General features: G+C 62.6%; 9 non-coding genes across 9 annotated transcripts; all 9 read left to right on the top strand.

Moving 5' to 3' along the window:
* Nucleotides 1-452: 452 nt before the first annotated feature.
* LOC148806134 (U2 spliceosomal RNA) lies at nucleotides 453-643 on the top strand. Its single transcript, XR_016089769.1, has one exon. It is a non-coding gene; the product is annotated as a U2 spliceosomal RNA (small nuclear RNA).
* Nucleotides 644-1,454: 811 nt separating this feature from the next.
* Nucleotides 1,455-1,645, top strand: LOC148806133 (U2 spliceosomal RNA). Its single transcript, XR_016089768.1, has one exon. It is a non-coding gene; the product is annotated as a U2 spliceosomal RNA (small nuclear RNA).
* A 6,230-nt stretch (nucleotides 1,646-7,875) lies between these two features.
* On the top strand, nucleotides 7,876-8,066 carry LOC148806132 (U2 spliceosomal RNA). Its single transcript, XR_016089767.1, has one exon. It is a non-coding gene; the product is annotated as a U2 spliceosomal RNA (small nuclear RNA).
* Nucleotides 8,067-8,879: 813 nt separating this feature from the next.
* LOC148806131 (U2 spliceosomal RNA) lies at nucleotides 8,880-9,070 on the top strand. Its single transcript, XR_016089765.1, has one exon. It is a non-coding gene; the product is annotated as a U2 spliceosomal RNA (small nuclear RNA).
* An 803-nt stretch (nucleotides 9,071-9,873) lies between these two features.
* LOC148806130 (U2 spliceosomal RNA) lies at nucleotides 9,874-10,064 on the top strand. The gene has a single exon (XR_016089764.1). It is a non-coding gene; the product is annotated as a U2 spliceosomal RNA (small nuclear RNA).
* An 813-nt stretch (nucleotides 10,065-10,877) lies between these two features.
* Nucleotides 10,878-11,068, top strand: LOC148806129 (U2 spliceosomal RNA). The gene has a single exon (XR_016089763.1). It is a non-coding gene; the product is annotated as a U2 spliceosomal RNA (small nuclear RNA).
* Nucleotides 11,069-11,880: 812 nt separating this feature from the next.
* On the top strand, nucleotides 11,881-12,071 carry LOC148806128 (U2 spliceosomal RNA). The gene has a single exon (XR_016089762.1). It is a non-coding gene; the product is annotated as a U2 spliceosomal RNA (small nuclear RNA).
* An 807-nt stretch (nucleotides 12,072-12,878) lies between these two features.
* Nucleotides 12,879-13,069, top strand: LOC148806127 (U2 spliceosomal RNA). The gene has a single exon (XR_016089761.1). It is a non-coding gene; the product is annotated as a U2 spliceosomal RNA (small nuclear RNA).
* Nucleotides 13,070-13,880: 811 nt separating this feature from the next.
* LOC148806126 (U2 spliceosomal RNA) lies at nucleotides 13,881-14,071 on the top strand. Its single transcript, XR_016089760.1, has one exon. It is a non-coding gene; the product is annotated as a U2 spliceosomal RNA (small nuclear RNA).
* The last annotated feature ends 220 nt before the right edge of the window (nucleotides 14,072-14,291 follow it).

Here is a 14,291-nt window from a genome sequence, read left to right as displayed (position 1 = left end):
CTTAGTATATACACCTTTTCTTTCTTTTTTTTCCGCAGGCAGGCAGGCAGGCAGGCGTGTGTGTGTGTGCGCGCGCGTCCCCGTCCCTCCCGAGAGAGAGAGCTGCCCCTTGCCTCTGCCCGCAGGTGCTGGCGGTCCGCTTTCGCTTGCAGCTGGTTGGGCACAGCTGCTGCCGGTGGGAGGGGCCTAAGCTAAGGAGGCCGGGCGGCTGGCGCCCCCCGCGGCTGCGGTCGTTGTCGGGCCGTTGACAGAAGATCAAAGAGCAGGGCCCCCGCCCGGGACTGGCAGGAAGGCAGGCAGGCAGGCAAGAGAGAGGGGGAGCAGAGTCCGGCGGCAGGCCTCTGGCTGCAGGGAGGCCGGCAGCTGCGCGGGTCCCGGGCTCCAGAGGAGAGTCGGCCTGCGCCACTGTGCGCCAGCGGAACGCCCGCGCGTCGGTCCGCGCCTTTGGGGGTATCGCTTCTCGGCCTTTTGGCTAAGATCAAGTGTAGTATCTGTTCTTATCAGTTTAATATCTGATACGTCCCCCATCGGGGGACCACATATTAAACGGATTTTTGGAACAGGGAGCTGGATCAGGAGCTTGCTCCGTCCTCTCCACGCATCGGCCCGGTATTGCAGCGCCTCCGGGAACGGTGCACTACCTTCTCTCAGCGGTGAAAAGACAGACGTAGCTAGCAAGCAAGCGAGGTGGACCGGAGCTCCTTCCTCTCCGGTCTCGTCTCTCGTCCATCCGTGTGTCTCTGTGCCTCTGTGTCTCTCTCTCCCCCTCCCCGTTCCCGTGCTCCCTCGGTGCGCTTTCCCGCGCCTCGACTCTCTCGGCCAGCAGGCCGGCCCCCTTTTCGGCTCCCGTGCGTTTTCCCTCCAAAAAACTTAGTTTTTTCCTCCTTTTCCCTGGGAGGCAGGCGTGGCTTGTGTGTGTGTGTGTGTGTGTGTGTGTGTGTGTGTCCCCGTCCTTGCAGGCGGGCCCCTTTCGACAGCCGGGCGTTTTCCCTCCAAAAAACTTAGTATATACACCTTTTCTTTCTTTTTTTTCCGCAGGCAGGCAGGCAGGCAGGCAGGCGTGTGTGTGTGCGCGCGCGTCCCCGTCCCTCCCGAGAGAGAGAGCTGCCCCTTGCCTCTGCCCGCAGGTGCTGGCGGTCCGCTTTCGCTTGCAGCTGGTTGGGCACAGCTGCTGCCGGTGGGAGGGGCCTAAGCTAAGGAGGCCGGGCGGCTGGCGCCCCCCGCGGCTGCGGTCGTTGTCGGGCCGTTGACAGAAGATCAAAGAGCAGGGCCCCCGCCCGGGACTGGCAGGAAGGCAGGCAGGCAGGCAAGAGAGAGGGGGAGCAGAGTCCGGCGGCAGGCCTCTGGCTGCAGGGAGGCCGGCAGCTGCGCGGGTCCCGGGCTCCAGAGGAGAGTCGGCCTGCGCCACTGTGCGCCAGCGGAACGCCCGCGCGTCGGTCCGCGCCTTTGGGGGTATCGCTTCTCGGCCTTTTGGCTAAGATCAAGTGTAGTATCTGTTCTTATCAGTTTAATATCTGATACGTCCCCCATCGGGGGACCACATATTAAACGGATTTTTGGAACAGGGAGCTGGATCAGGAGCTTGCTCCGTCCTCTCCACGCATCGGCCCGGTATTGCAGCGCCTCCGGGAACGGTGCACTACCTTCTCTCAGCGGTGAAAAGACAGACGTAGCTAGCAAGCAAGCGAGGTGGACCGGAGCTCCTTCCTCTCCGGTCTCGTCTCTCGTCCATCCGTGTGTCTCTGTGCCTCTGTGTCTCTCTCTCCCCCTCCCCGTTCCCGTGCTCCCTCGGTGCGCTTTCCCGCGCCTCGACTCTCTCGGCCAGCAGGCCGGCCCCCTTTTCGGCTCCCGTGCGTTTTCCCTCCAAAAAACTTAGTTTTTTCCTCCTTTTCCCTGGGAGGCAGGCGTGGCTTGTGTGTGTGTGTGTGTGTGTGTGTGTGTGTGTCCCCGTCCTTGCAGGCGGGCCCCTTTCGACAGCCGGGCGTTTTCCCTCCAAAAAACTTAGTATATACACCTTTTCTTTCTTTTTTTTCCGCAGGCAGGCAGGCAGGCAGGCGTGTGTGTGTGTGCGCGCGCGTCCCCGTCCCTCCCGAGAGAGAGAGCTGCCCCTTGCCTCTGCCCGCAGGTGCTGGCGGTCCGCTTTCGCTTGCAGCTGGTTGGGCACAGCTGCTGCCGGTGGGAGGGGCCTAAGCTAAGGAGGCCGGGCGGCTGGCGCCCCCCGCGGCTGCGGTCGTTGTCGGGCCGTTGACAGAAGATCAAAGAGCAGGGCCCCCGCCCGGGACTGGCAGGAAGGCAGGCAGGCAGGCAAGAGAGAGGGGGAGCAGAGTCCGGCGGCAGGCCTCTGGCTGCAGGGAGGCCGGCAGCTGCGCGGGTCCCGGGCTCCAGAGGAGAGTCGGCCTGCGCCACTGTGCGCCAGCGGAACGCCCGCGCGTCGGTCCGCGCCTTTGGGGGTATCGCTTCTCGGCCTTTTGGCTGCGATCCTTAGTACGTGGCAGGCCCGCGGCTGAGGTAACACCAAAAGACCGGGGAGAGAAGACCGGAGAGGACACCGCCTGGAGGAGACTACGCTGCTGGATTTGCCGGATTTGGACTTTGGATTGGCCTGGACTGCGCTTCGGATTTTCGTTTCCTGGATTGGACGCTTGGACACCAGAAGACTTCGGTTTTGGTGAGAAGGCTGCTTCGGCAGCCGCAAAGGCTGCGGAACGATGGCTGCGGATCCCGGGGCGGCGAGGACGGCTGAGGAGGGTCCCAAGATCCGGAAGACCATCCGCTTCATCTGGAAGCCGGATGGAGAGATGCCGGGGAGGGACGTCTTCGAAGAGGAGATCCTTTTTGGGATCCTGGGTTTGGACGTGGCGGATATCAAGTGCTTGCAGGGGAATCGGGCGCAGCGCTATATGGATCTCTCGTTCGTGGAGGAGAAAGGACATCGTGGCGCTTCCGAGAAGATCATGAAGGCTAAGGAAAGTGGCAGGCTGGAGAATTACGTGTGTCTGGGGCTCCAGAGCAACAATGAAAGGTCAGTGATTCTGCACATGTTTGACCCCTTTGTTCCCGATAGTGACGTCACGACCTTCCTCCGTCGTTACGTCGACGTGTTGGACCCCCCTCGTATCATCATGGACCCCTACAAGGTCTGGACCGGGAAGAGGCAGTATCACGTTGAGCTGAGGCCAGACGACAGAAGTAAGGACGGTTTCGCCCACCCGCCTGCCACTTTCGCCATTGGTCCAGGTAGGGGGTACTTGTTCTACGGGAATCAGCCGCCGTTCTGTCGGAAGTGTCGGGAGTCCGGGCACCGGGAGGCCGAGTGCAACGCGGCGGAGTGTGGGAAGTGCCACCGGCGGGGTCATCAGGCCCGGAATTGTCCCGTTAAAGAGTGTTCCTTGTGTGGCAACACTGGACATTTGTATCGCAACTGCCTCCTTAGGAACGCCGAGTATGCCAGAGCTGTCCATGACGGATCCGGCCTGGCGGTGGGAGAAACGGAGTCGGAAGGCAGTGAGGCTGGGGACACCGAGGACGAACATCAGGATGGTGGTGGAGCGGTCCCTGGGGGAGCCGGGAAGGATGCCGGATGGACGGTGGTGGTGCGGCCGAGACGGAAGGGGAAGGGGAAGGGGAAGGGGAGGCAGCATGAGGAGGACGGCGACGACCCGCAGGAGGGACCATCTCGGGCCGAAGACGGGGTGGTCGGGAGCTGGGCGGATGTGGTGAAGGCCCCCCCCGCCCGAGCAGACGCAGGACCAACCGCAGCGCGGGGGGCAGGTGAGGAGGAGGAGGAGATGCACCACATGCCCGTGTTGAGGAAGAAGCCTAGGAAGCGGTCGCAGGCTGGCAAGGGACAGATGGAGACGGGCGACAAGAAGAAGAAGACATCCAGGGAGTACTACGGGGAGGCGGAGCTCGTCCCGGAGACGGTAGCAGCTCTGGTGACGGCGCCAGAGCAGGAGGTGATGGCAGACCGGGAGGCGATGGCAGACCAGGAGGAGATGGAGGAGGGGGCAGCGCCAGCGTCAACGCAGGACGGCCAGGAGCTGGGGGACACCGCAGGCTCCCTCCCCCCTGGGCAGGGAGACAGAGTCGTGGCACGGGGCCCCTTCTCTGTGGCGCAGTGCCTTTCAGGTGAGGGGAGCCCTGTGGTGACGTGCCAGGTCGACACCCCGGACCGCGAGTACTCGCGCCGGCCTGACCCTGACCCGGGCTCCAGCCCCAACCCCTCTCCCGACCCCCCTCCCCCCGACCCCGACCCCGACCCCCACCCTGACCGGGGCCCCGACCCCGGCCTCGGTCTCAGCCCCGGATTTGTTCTCGATCCCGGGCCCGACCCCGTCTCTGACATGGAGGTGGGCGTGAGCCCAGTCCCTTCGGTCACCTACATCGAGGGGACAGACACCGACAGTTCGGTCAGTGCAGCAGGGGCAGAGCATCCACCCAGCTCTAGCTCCAGCGACGGTATGGAGAGTGACAGCCCCCCGGAGCAGCCATGACCTTCACAGTGGCCACGGCTAATGTGAGGGGTCTGCGGAACCGGGAGAAACGAGCTGGAGTTTTCCGATATTTGTCCCAAAGGCTTTTGGATATTTGCTTTTTGCAGGAGACCCATCTGAAAGACCACGACGATGTGCTCGCTTACCAGAAGGAGTGGACAAAGGGGCCCTCGTGGTGGAGCGTTGGGGGGGTGAACTCCTCTGGCGTGGGCATCCTGTGTGGTTCCCCAGGGTTTGCGGCACAGGTGGTCAGCTCTGTGGTCCCCGGGCGCCTGCTGGTGGTCGACGGGACCCGGCACGGGGTGCGGACCCGGCTGATCGGTGTGTATGTCCCGGCGGACCGGCGGCAGCAGGGCTCCTTCCTGAAAGATCTGGAGCCCCTGCTGTACACAAACAGAGAGCTGATCATCGGCGGGGATTTTAACATCGACCTGGGGGACTCACAAGGTGAGGGTGCCCATGGGTTACGGTCTCTGATTGCAGATTTTGGCCTGCGGGACGGATTTCAGAATGTCGCACATCACACCTGGGACAACGGAAGGGGGACCTTCAGGCGGCTGGATTATGTCTTCACTTCGGCGAACTGGACGACCCTAAGCAGGCAAGCGACCCCTACTTGGTTTTCCGACCATCACATGCTGACGGCTTCCTTTGGTGTTGAGGACCCTCGTTTCCAGGCCGGATACTGGAAGCTGAACAGGCAAGTCCTGCAGGAGGCGAGATACCAGAGGAAGATCGCTACAGTGCTGAGGGCATGTGCGGAGAGGAGGGACGCCTTCAGTTCGGCGGTGCACTGGTGGGAGTCCTGCAAGCGCACCATCGCGGTGGTGACGAAGAAGTACTGCAGGATCCGCCGCAGTTTGGAGGACCGCCAGTGCACCAAGCTCCAGGAGGAGCTCGAGGCACTGTATGCGCAGCTGAACCAAGGGGGCGCTTACGAGGGGGAGAAGATCGCCCACATCAAGAGCCTGCTTAGGGGTAAGTGGCTGCAGTGGGCTAAGGACTTTCTTTTCAGGCTCCGTGGAGTCTGGAGGGAGAATGACGAAAGCTGCTCGTCCCAGTTCTTCGGCGCCGTGAGGAGGCAACAAGAGCGAGGCTTCTTTGACGGCGTTCGGAGGACGGACGGGTCTGTAGCCACTTCCATACCCGGGATGTTGGAGTGTGCCACAGAATATTACAGCACCCTGTTTGCTGAGAAGGAGACCGACGCCGGTATCAGGAGCAGGCTCCTGGACGGAGTGGAGCCGGCGGTAGACGACCCCGCTGCTCTGGGCGGGGCAGTGTCAGGGGCAGAGATCCGATCTGCCCTGATGGGGATGAAGAAGGGCACTGTCCCTGGCATAGACGGTCTACCGACCGAGTTTTACCTCACCTTTTTTGACCAGCTGGAGCCGCTCTTGGTGCAGGTATTCAACGAGGTGCTGGATCGTGATGGGCTCGGTGCCACCATGAAGATCGGTGTCATCTCCCTCGTCCATAAGGGAGGTGACAAGGCAGACCTGGGGAATTGGCGGCCAATCCAGCTCCTGTGCACTGACTATAAGATCTTGGCCAGGGTGCTGGGCGGTCGCCTGAGAACAGTGATGCCGGCCTTGGTGCAGGCTGACCAGACGTGTGGTGTGGCAGGCCGCAAGATCAGCTGGACCCTGCAGCTGATCCGCGACGTCATCGCGTGGGTGGAAGATAGAGGCCTGCCGCTCCTGCTGGTGAGCCTCGACCAGACCAAGGCCTTTGACCGGGTCCATCACGAGATTCTGTGGGCACTCCTGGAGAGGAAGGGTCTGCCGGACGGGTTTGTCAGGTGGGTCCGGACCTTGTACAACGGGGTGGCATCCCGGGTATGCGTCAACGGAGCGTTGGGCGGGCATATTCCAGTGCGGTGTGGTGTGCGACAGGGCTGTCCTCTCTCGCCCCTGCTGTATGTGCTTTTCCTAGAGATCCTCCTGGACCAGCTCAGGAGGGATCCGGGAGTGGATGGGATCCTGGTGCCAGGTGGAGGAGGGCAGATGGCGAAGATCGCGGCATATGCAGACGACGTCACGCTCTTCCTGGGCTCTGAAGGCGGCCTGGGGAGGGCGCTCAGCATTGTCGAGGATTTCTCAAGAGGTACCGGCGCCCGACTGAACAGGGCCAAGAGCTTAGTGAAGGTCTTCGGGACCTGGCCGAGCGAGCCGCGGGACTTTGGCGGTCTGTCACGGACGACTGGGCCGCTGAAGATCCTGGGGGTGAGCTTTCACTCCACAGATCCTGGAGGTGTCAACTGGGAGGCCGGGTTCCGGAAAGTCAACCGGAAGCTAGGCCTGTGGCAGCAACGATCGCTAACCTGGATCGGGAAGGCGCTGGTACTGAAGGCGGAAGTCCTGCCTCTGCTTCTCCACCTGGCGGTAGTGTACCCCCTGCCGGTCCGGAAGCGGAGAGATCTGGTGAGGAGCATCTTCAACTTCGTCTGGGGTCACACCTACGAACGGGTGAAGAGGTGTGATATGTACAGACCCCTGGCCGATGGGGGTCGGGGGATCTTGGACTTCCCGGCGAAGTTGGACTGCGCCTTCATAGCGAGCCTGTGCACGGTCCTGCACGACAACCCGGCCCACCTGTGCAGCCGGTTTGTCAGTCTCTGGCTGGCGGCGAGCATGCGGCACCTGACGGTCTGGACCAACACGACCCCCAAAGCAGAGCGGCTCCCGCTGCACTACCGCCACGCAGTGCGGTGGCTGCGGGCACACCCGGGGATCAAGGAAGGGACGAACTGTTTGAATCACAGGACCATGTACAGGATGGTGAAGGCGGAAGAACGGCCGGCGATCCCGGGTGTGTCCCGGATCATCTGGCAGCGGGTCCAGCCGGAGGGGCTGGATAACAAGCTGAAGGACCTGAACTGGCTCTGCGTGTGGGGTCGGCTGACGGTCAGGGCCGTCATGCATGCGCACGGGCTCTCCAGACAGAGCCTGTGCCCGCGACACGGCTGCGCGGGCGAAGAGACGGTGGGTCACGTCTTCTGGGAGTGTGCCTTCGCCCAGAGGGTGTGGAGATCGTGCGGGACCCTCTTTGCACAGGTAAGCCCCGATTCCCCCATCACGCAAGCGTCCGTCCTGAAAGGGATCGCCGGCATCCGGGGCCGGAACCGGAAGTTCCTGCTGTGGCTACTGGTCAGCCTGGTCAAGGCCTTCATCTGGGATGCCCGGACAGACCTGGTGAAGCACGGCGTGGAGAAGCCTGCTTTTGGGATCCTGCGGAGGGTGAAGGAGGAGGTGGCCAGGAGGGTCCAGTGGGACATTCACAGATGGGGGTTTGCGGCAGCAAAAGAGCGCTGGAAGGATTTGTGCACGGGACATTAGGGGGGTGTTGGTGTGGGACTGCGTCGGTCCGCGCCTTTGGGGGTATCGCTTCTCGGCCTTTTGGCTAAGATCAAGTGTAGTATCTGTTCTTATCAGTTTAATATCTGATACGTCCCCCATCGGGGGACCACATATTAAACGGATTTTTGGAACAGGGAGCTGGATCAGGAGCTTGCTCCGTCCTCTCCACGCATCGGCCCGGTATTGCAGCGCCTCCGGGAACGGTGCACTACCTTCTCTCAGCGGTGAAAAGACAGACGTAGCTAGCAAGCAAGCGAGGTGGACCGGAGCTCCTTCCTCTCCGGTCTCGTCTCTCGTCCATCCGTGTGTCTCTGTGCCTCTGTGTCTCTCTCTCCCCCTCCCCGTTCCCGTGCTCCCTCGGTGCGCTTTCCCGCGCCTCGACTCTCTCGGCCAGCAGGCCGGCCCCCTTTTCGGCTCCCGTGCGTTTTCCCTCCAAAAAACTTAGTTTTTTCCTCCTTTTCCCTGGGAGGCAGGCGTGGCTTGTGTGTGTGTGTGTGTGTGTGTGTGTGTGTGTGTGTGTCCCCGTCCTTGCAGGCGGGCCCCTTTCGACAGCCGGGCGTTTTCCCTCCAAAAAACTTAGTATATACACCTTTTCTTTCTTTTTTTTCCGCAGGCAGGCAGGCAGGCAGGCGTGTGTGTGTGTGCGCGCGCGTCCCCGTCCCTCCCGAGAGAGAGAGCTGCCCCTTGCCTCTGCCCGCAGGTGCTGGCGGTCCGCTTTCGCTTGCAGCTGGTTGGGCACAGCTGCTGCCGGTGGGAGGGGCCTAAGCTAAGGAGGCCGGGCGGCTGGCGCCCCCCGCGGCTGCGGTCGTTGTCGGGCCGTTGACAGAAGATCAAAGAGCAGGGCCCCCGCCCGGGACTGGCAGGAAGGCAGGCAGGCAGGCAAGAGAGAGGGGGAGCAGAGTCCGGCGGCAGGCCTCTGGCTGCAGGGAGGCCGGCAGCTGCGCGGGTCCCGGGCTCCAGAGGAGAGTCGGCCTGCGCCACTGTGCGCCAGCGGAACGCCCGCGCGTCGGTCCGCGCCTTTGGGGGTATCGCTTCTCGGCCTTTTGGCTAAGATCAAGTGTAGTATCTGTTCTTATCAGTTTAATATCTGATACGTCCCCCATCGGGGGACCACATATTAAACGGATTTTTGGAACAGGGAGCTGGATCAGGAGCTTGCTCCGTCCTCTCCACGCATCGGCCCGGTATTGCAGCGCCTCCGGGAACGGTGCACTACCTTCTCTCAGCGGTGAAAAGACAGACGTAGCTAGCAAGCAAGCGAGGTGGACCGGAGCTCCTTCCTCTCCGGTCTCGTCTCTCGTCCATCCGTGTGTCTCTGTGCCTCTGTGTCTCTCTCTCCCCCTCCCCGTTCCCGTGCTCCCTCGGTGCGCTTTCCCGCGCCTCGACTCTCTCGGCCAGCAGGCCGGCCCCCTTTTCGGCTCCCGTGCGTTTTCCCTCCAAAAAACTTAGTTTTTTCCTCCTTTTCCCTGGGAGGCAGGCGTGGCTTGTGTGTGTGTGTGTGTGTGTGTGTGTGTCCCCGTCCTTGCAGGCGGGCCCCTTTCGACAGCCGGGCGTTTTCCCTCCAAAAAACTTAGTATATACACCTTTTCTTTCTTTTTTTTCCGCAGGCAGGCAGGCAGGCAGGCGTGTGTGTGTGTGCGCGCGCGTCCCCGTCCCTCCCGAGAGAGAGAGCTGCCCCTTGCCTCTGCCCGCAGGTGCTGGCGGTCCGCTTTCGCTTGCAGCTGGTTGGGCACAGCTGCTGCCGGTGGGAGGGGCCTAAGCTAAGGAGGCCGGGCGGCTGGCGCCCCCCGCGGCTGCGGTCGTTGTCGGGCCGTTGACAGAAGATCAAAGAGCAGGGCCCCCGCCCGGGACTGGCAGGAAGGCAGGCAGGCAGGCAAGAGAGAGGGGGAGCAGAGTCCGGCGGCAGGCCTCTGGCTGCAGGGAGGCCGGCAGCTGCGCGGGTCCCGGGCTCCAGAGGAGAGTCGGCCTGCGCCACTGTGCGCCAGCGGAACGCCCGCGCGTCGGTCCGCGCCTTTGGGGGTATCGCTTCTCGGCCTTTTGGCTAAGATCAAGTGTAGTATCTGTTCTTATCAGTTTAATATCTGATACGTCCCCCATCGGGGGACCACATATTAAACGGATTTTTGGAACAGGGAGCTGGATCAGGAGCTTGCTCCGTCCTCTCCACGCATCGGCCCGGTATTGCAGCGCCTCCGGGAACGGTGCACTACCTTCTCTCAGCGGTGAAAAGACAGACGTAGCTAGCAAGCAAGCGAGGTGGACCGGAGCTCCTTCCTCTCCGGTCTCGTCTCTCGTCCATCCGTGTGTCTCTGTGCCTCTGTGTCTCTCTCTCCCCCTCCCCGTTCCCGTGCTCCCTCGGTGCGCTTTCCCGCGCCTCGACTCTCTCGGCCAGCAGGCCGGCCCCCTTTTCGGCTCCCGTGCGTTTTCCCTCCAAAAAACTTAGTTTTTTCCTCCTTTTCCCTGGGAGGCAGGCGTGGCTTGTGTGTGTGTGTGTGTGTGTGTGTGTGTGTGTGTGTGTCCCCGTCCTTGCAGGCGGGCCCCTTTCGACAGCCGGGCGTTTTCCCTCCAAAAAACTTAGTATATACACCTTTTCTTTCTTTTTTTTCCGCAGGCAGGCAGGCAGGCAGGCGTGTGTGTGTGTGCGCGCGCGTCCCCGTCCCTCCCGAGAGAGAGAGCTGCCCCTTGCCTCTGCCCGCAGGTGCTGGCGGTCCGCTTTCGCTTGCAGCTGGTTGGGCACAGCTGCTGCCGGTGGGAGGGGCCTAAGCTAAGGAGGCCGGGCGGCTGGCGCCCCCCGCGGCTGCGGTCGTTGTCGGGCCGTTGACAGAAGATCAAAGAGCAGGGCCCCCGCCCGGGACTGGCAGGAAGGCAGGCAGGCAGGCAAGAGAGAGGGGGAGCAGAGTCCGGCGGCAGGCCTCTGGCTGCAGGGAGGCCGGCAGCTGCGCGGGTCCCGGGCTCCAGAGGAGAGTCGGCCTGCGCCACTGTGCGCCAGCGGAACGCCCGCGCGTCGGTCCGCGCCTTTGGGGGTATCGCTTCTCGGCCTTTTGGCTAAGATCAAGTGTAGTATCTGTTCTTATCAGTTTAATATCTGATACGTCCCCCATCGGGGGACCACATATTAAACGGATTTTTGGAACAGGGAGCTGGATCAGGAGCTTGCTCCGTCCTCTCCACGCATCGGCCCGGTATTGCAGCGCCTCCGGGAACGGTGCACTACCTTCTCTCAGCGGTGAAAAGACAGACGTAGCTAGCAAGCAAGCGAGGTGGACCGGAGCTCCTTCCTCTCCGGTCTCGTCTCTCGTCCATCCGTGTGTCTCTGTGCCTCTGTGTCTCTCTCTCCCCCTCCCCGTTCCCGTGCTCCCTCGGTGCGCTTTCCCGCGCCTCGACTCTCTCGGCCAGCAGGCCGGCCCCCTTTTCGGCTCCCGTGCGTTTTCCCTCCAAAAAACTTAGTTTTTTCCTCCTTTTCCCTGGGAGGCAGGCGTGGCTGTGTGTGTGTGTGTGTGTGTGTGTGTGTGTGTGTGTGTCCCCGTCCTTGCAGGCGGGCCCCTTTCGACAGCCGGGCGTTTTCCCTCCAAAAAACTTAGTATATACACCTTTTCTTTCTTTTTTTTCCGCAGGCAGGCAGGCAGGCAGGCGTGTGTGTGTGTGCGCGCGCGTCCCCGTCCCTCCCGAGAGAGAGAGCTGCCCCTTGCCTCTGCCCGCAGGTGCTGGCGGTCCGCTTTCGCTTGCAGCTGGTTGGGCACAGCTGCTGCCGGTGGGAGGGGCCTAAGCTAAGGAGGCCGGGCGGCTGGCGCCCCCCGCGGCTGCGGTCGTTGTCGGGCCGTTGACAGAAGATCAAAGAGCAGGGCCCCCGCCCGGGACTGGCAGGAAGGCAGGCAGGCAGGCAAGAGAGAGGGGGAGCAGAGTCCGGCGGCAGGCCTCTGGCTGCAGGGAGGCCGGCAGCTGCGCGGGTCCCGGGCTCCAGAGGAGAGTCGGCCTGCGCCACTGTGCGCCAGCGGAACGCCCGCGCGTCGGTCCGCGCCTTTGGGGGTATCGCTTCTCGGCCTTTTGGCTAAGATCAAGTGTAGTATCTGTTCTTATCAGTTTAATATCTGATACGTCCCCCATCGGGGGACCACATATTAAACGGATTTTTGGAACAGGGAGCTGGATCAGGAGCTTGCTCCGTCCTCTCCACGCATCGGCCCGGTATTGCAGCGCCTCCGGGAACGGTGCACTACCTTCTCTCAGCGGTGAAAAGACAGACGTAGCTAGCAAGCAAGCGAGGTGGACCGGAGCTCCTTCCTCTCCGGTCTCGTCTCTCGTCCATCCGTGTGTCTCTGTGCCTCTGTGTCTCTCTCTCCCCCTCCCCGTTCCCGTGCTCCCTCGGTGCGCTTTCCCGCGCCTCGACTCTCTCGGCCAGCAGGCCGGCCCCCTTTTCGGCTCCCGTGCGTTTTCCCTCCAAAAAACTTAGTTTTTTCCTCCTTTTCCCTGGGAGGCAGGCGTGGCTTGTGTGTGTGTGTGTGTGTGTGTGTGTGTGTGTCCCCGTCCTTGCAGGCGGGCCCCTTTCGACAGCCGGGCGTTTTCCCTCCAAAAAACTTAGTATATACACCTTTTCTTTCTTTTTTTTCCGCAGGCAGGCAGGCAGGCAGGCGTGTGTGTGTGTGCGCGCGCGTCCCCGTCCCTCCCGAGAGAGAGAGCTGCCCCTTGCCTCTGCCCGCAGGTGCTGGCGGTCCGCTTTCGCTTGCAGCTGGTTGGGCACAGCTGCTGCCGGTGGGAGGGGCCTAAGCTAAGGAGGCCGGGCGGCTGGCGCCCCCCGCGGCTGCGGTCGTTGTCGGGCCGTTGACAGAAGATCAAAGAGCAGGGCCCCCGCCCGGGACTGGCAGGAAGGCAGGCAGGCAGGCAAGAGAGAGGGGGAGCAGAGTCCGGCGGCAGGCCTCTGGCTGCAGGGAGGCCGGCAGCTGCGCGGGTCCCGGGCTCCAGAGGAGAGTCGGCCTGCGCCACTGTGCGCCAGCGGAACGCCCGCGCGTCGGTCCGCGCCTTTGGGGGTATCGCTTCTCGGCCTTTTGGCTAAGATCAAGTGTAGTATCTGTTCTTATCAGTTTAATATCTGATACGTCCCCCATCGGGGGACCACATATTAAACGGATTTTTGGAACAGGGAGCTGGATCAGGAGCTTGCTCCGTCCTCTCCACGCATCGGCCCGGTATTGCAGCGCCTCCGGGAACGGTGCACTACCTTCTCTCAGCGGTGAAAAGACAGACGTAGCTAGCAAGCAAGCGAGGTGGACCGGAGCTCCTTCCTCTCCGGTCTCGTCTCTCGTCCATCCGTGTGTCTCTGTGCCTCTGTGTCTCTCTCTCCCCCTCCCCGTTCCCGTGCTCCCTCGGTGCGCTTTCCCGCGCCTCGACTCTCTCGGCCAGCAGGCCGGCCCCCTTTTCGGCTCCCGTGCGTTTTCCCTCCAAAAAACTTAGTTTTTTCCTCCTTTTCCCTGGGAGGCAGGCGTGGCTTGTGTGTGTGTGTGTGTGTGTGTGTGTGTGTGTGTGTCCCCGTCCTTGCAGGCGGGCCCCTTTCGACAGCCGGGCGTTTTCCCTCCAAAAAACTTAGTATATACACCTTTTCTTTCTTTTTTTTCCGCAGGCAGGCAGGCAGGCAGGCGTGTGTGTGTGTGCGCGCGCGTCCCCGTCCCTCCCGAGAGAGAGAGCTGCCCCTTGCCTCTGCCCGCAGGTGCTGGCGGTCCGCTTTCGCTTGCAGCTGGTTGGGCACAGCTGCTGCCGGTGGGAGGGGCCTAAGCTAAGGAGGCCGGGCGGCTGGCGCCCCCCGCGGCTGCGGTCGTTGTCGGGCCGTTGACAGAAGATCAAAGAGCAGGGCCCCCGCCCGGGACTGGCAGGAAGGCAGGCAGGCAGGCAAGAGAGAGGGGGAGCAGAGTCCGGCGGCAGGCCTCTGGCTGCAGGGAGGCCGGCAGCTGCGCGGGTCCCGGGCTCCAGAGGAGAGTCGGCCTGCGCCACTGTGCGCCAGCGGAACGCCCGCGCGTCGGTCCGCGCCTTTGGGGGTATCGCTTCTCGGCCTTTTGGCTAAGATCAAGTGTAGTATCTGTTCTTATCAGTTTAATATCTGATACGTCCCCCATCGGGGGACCACATATTAAACGGATTTTTGGAACAGGGAGCTGGATCAGGAGCTTGCTCCGTCCTCTCCACGCATCGGCCCGGTATTGCAGCGCCTCCGGGAACGGTGCACTACCTTCTCTCAGCGGTGAAAAGACAGACGTAGCTAGCAAGCAAGCGAGGTGGACCGGAGCTCCTTCCTCTCCGGTCTCGTCTCTCGTCCATCCGTGTGTCTCTGTGCCTCTGTGTCTCTCTCTCCCCCTCCCCGTTCCCGTGCTCCCTCGGTGCGCTTTCCCGCGCCTCGACTCTCTCGGCCAGCAGGCCGGCCCCCTTTTCGGCTCCCGTGCGTTTTCCCTCC

The sequence above is a fragment of the Atractosteus spatula genome, unplaced genomic scaffold, assembly GCF_055471065.1.
Source record: "Atractosteus spatula isolate fAtrSpa1 unplaced genomic scaffold, fAtrSpa1.hap1 Scaffold_58, whole genome shotgun sequence".
In the NCBI taxonomy this organism is placed as follows: domain Eukaryota; kingdom Metazoa; phylum Chordata; class Actinopteri; order Semionotiformes; family Lepisosteidae; genus Atractosteus; species Atractosteus spatula.
The sequence above is the reverse complement of the archived record's forward strand: the minus strand, read 5'-3'. Positions and strand labels throughout refer to the sequence as shown.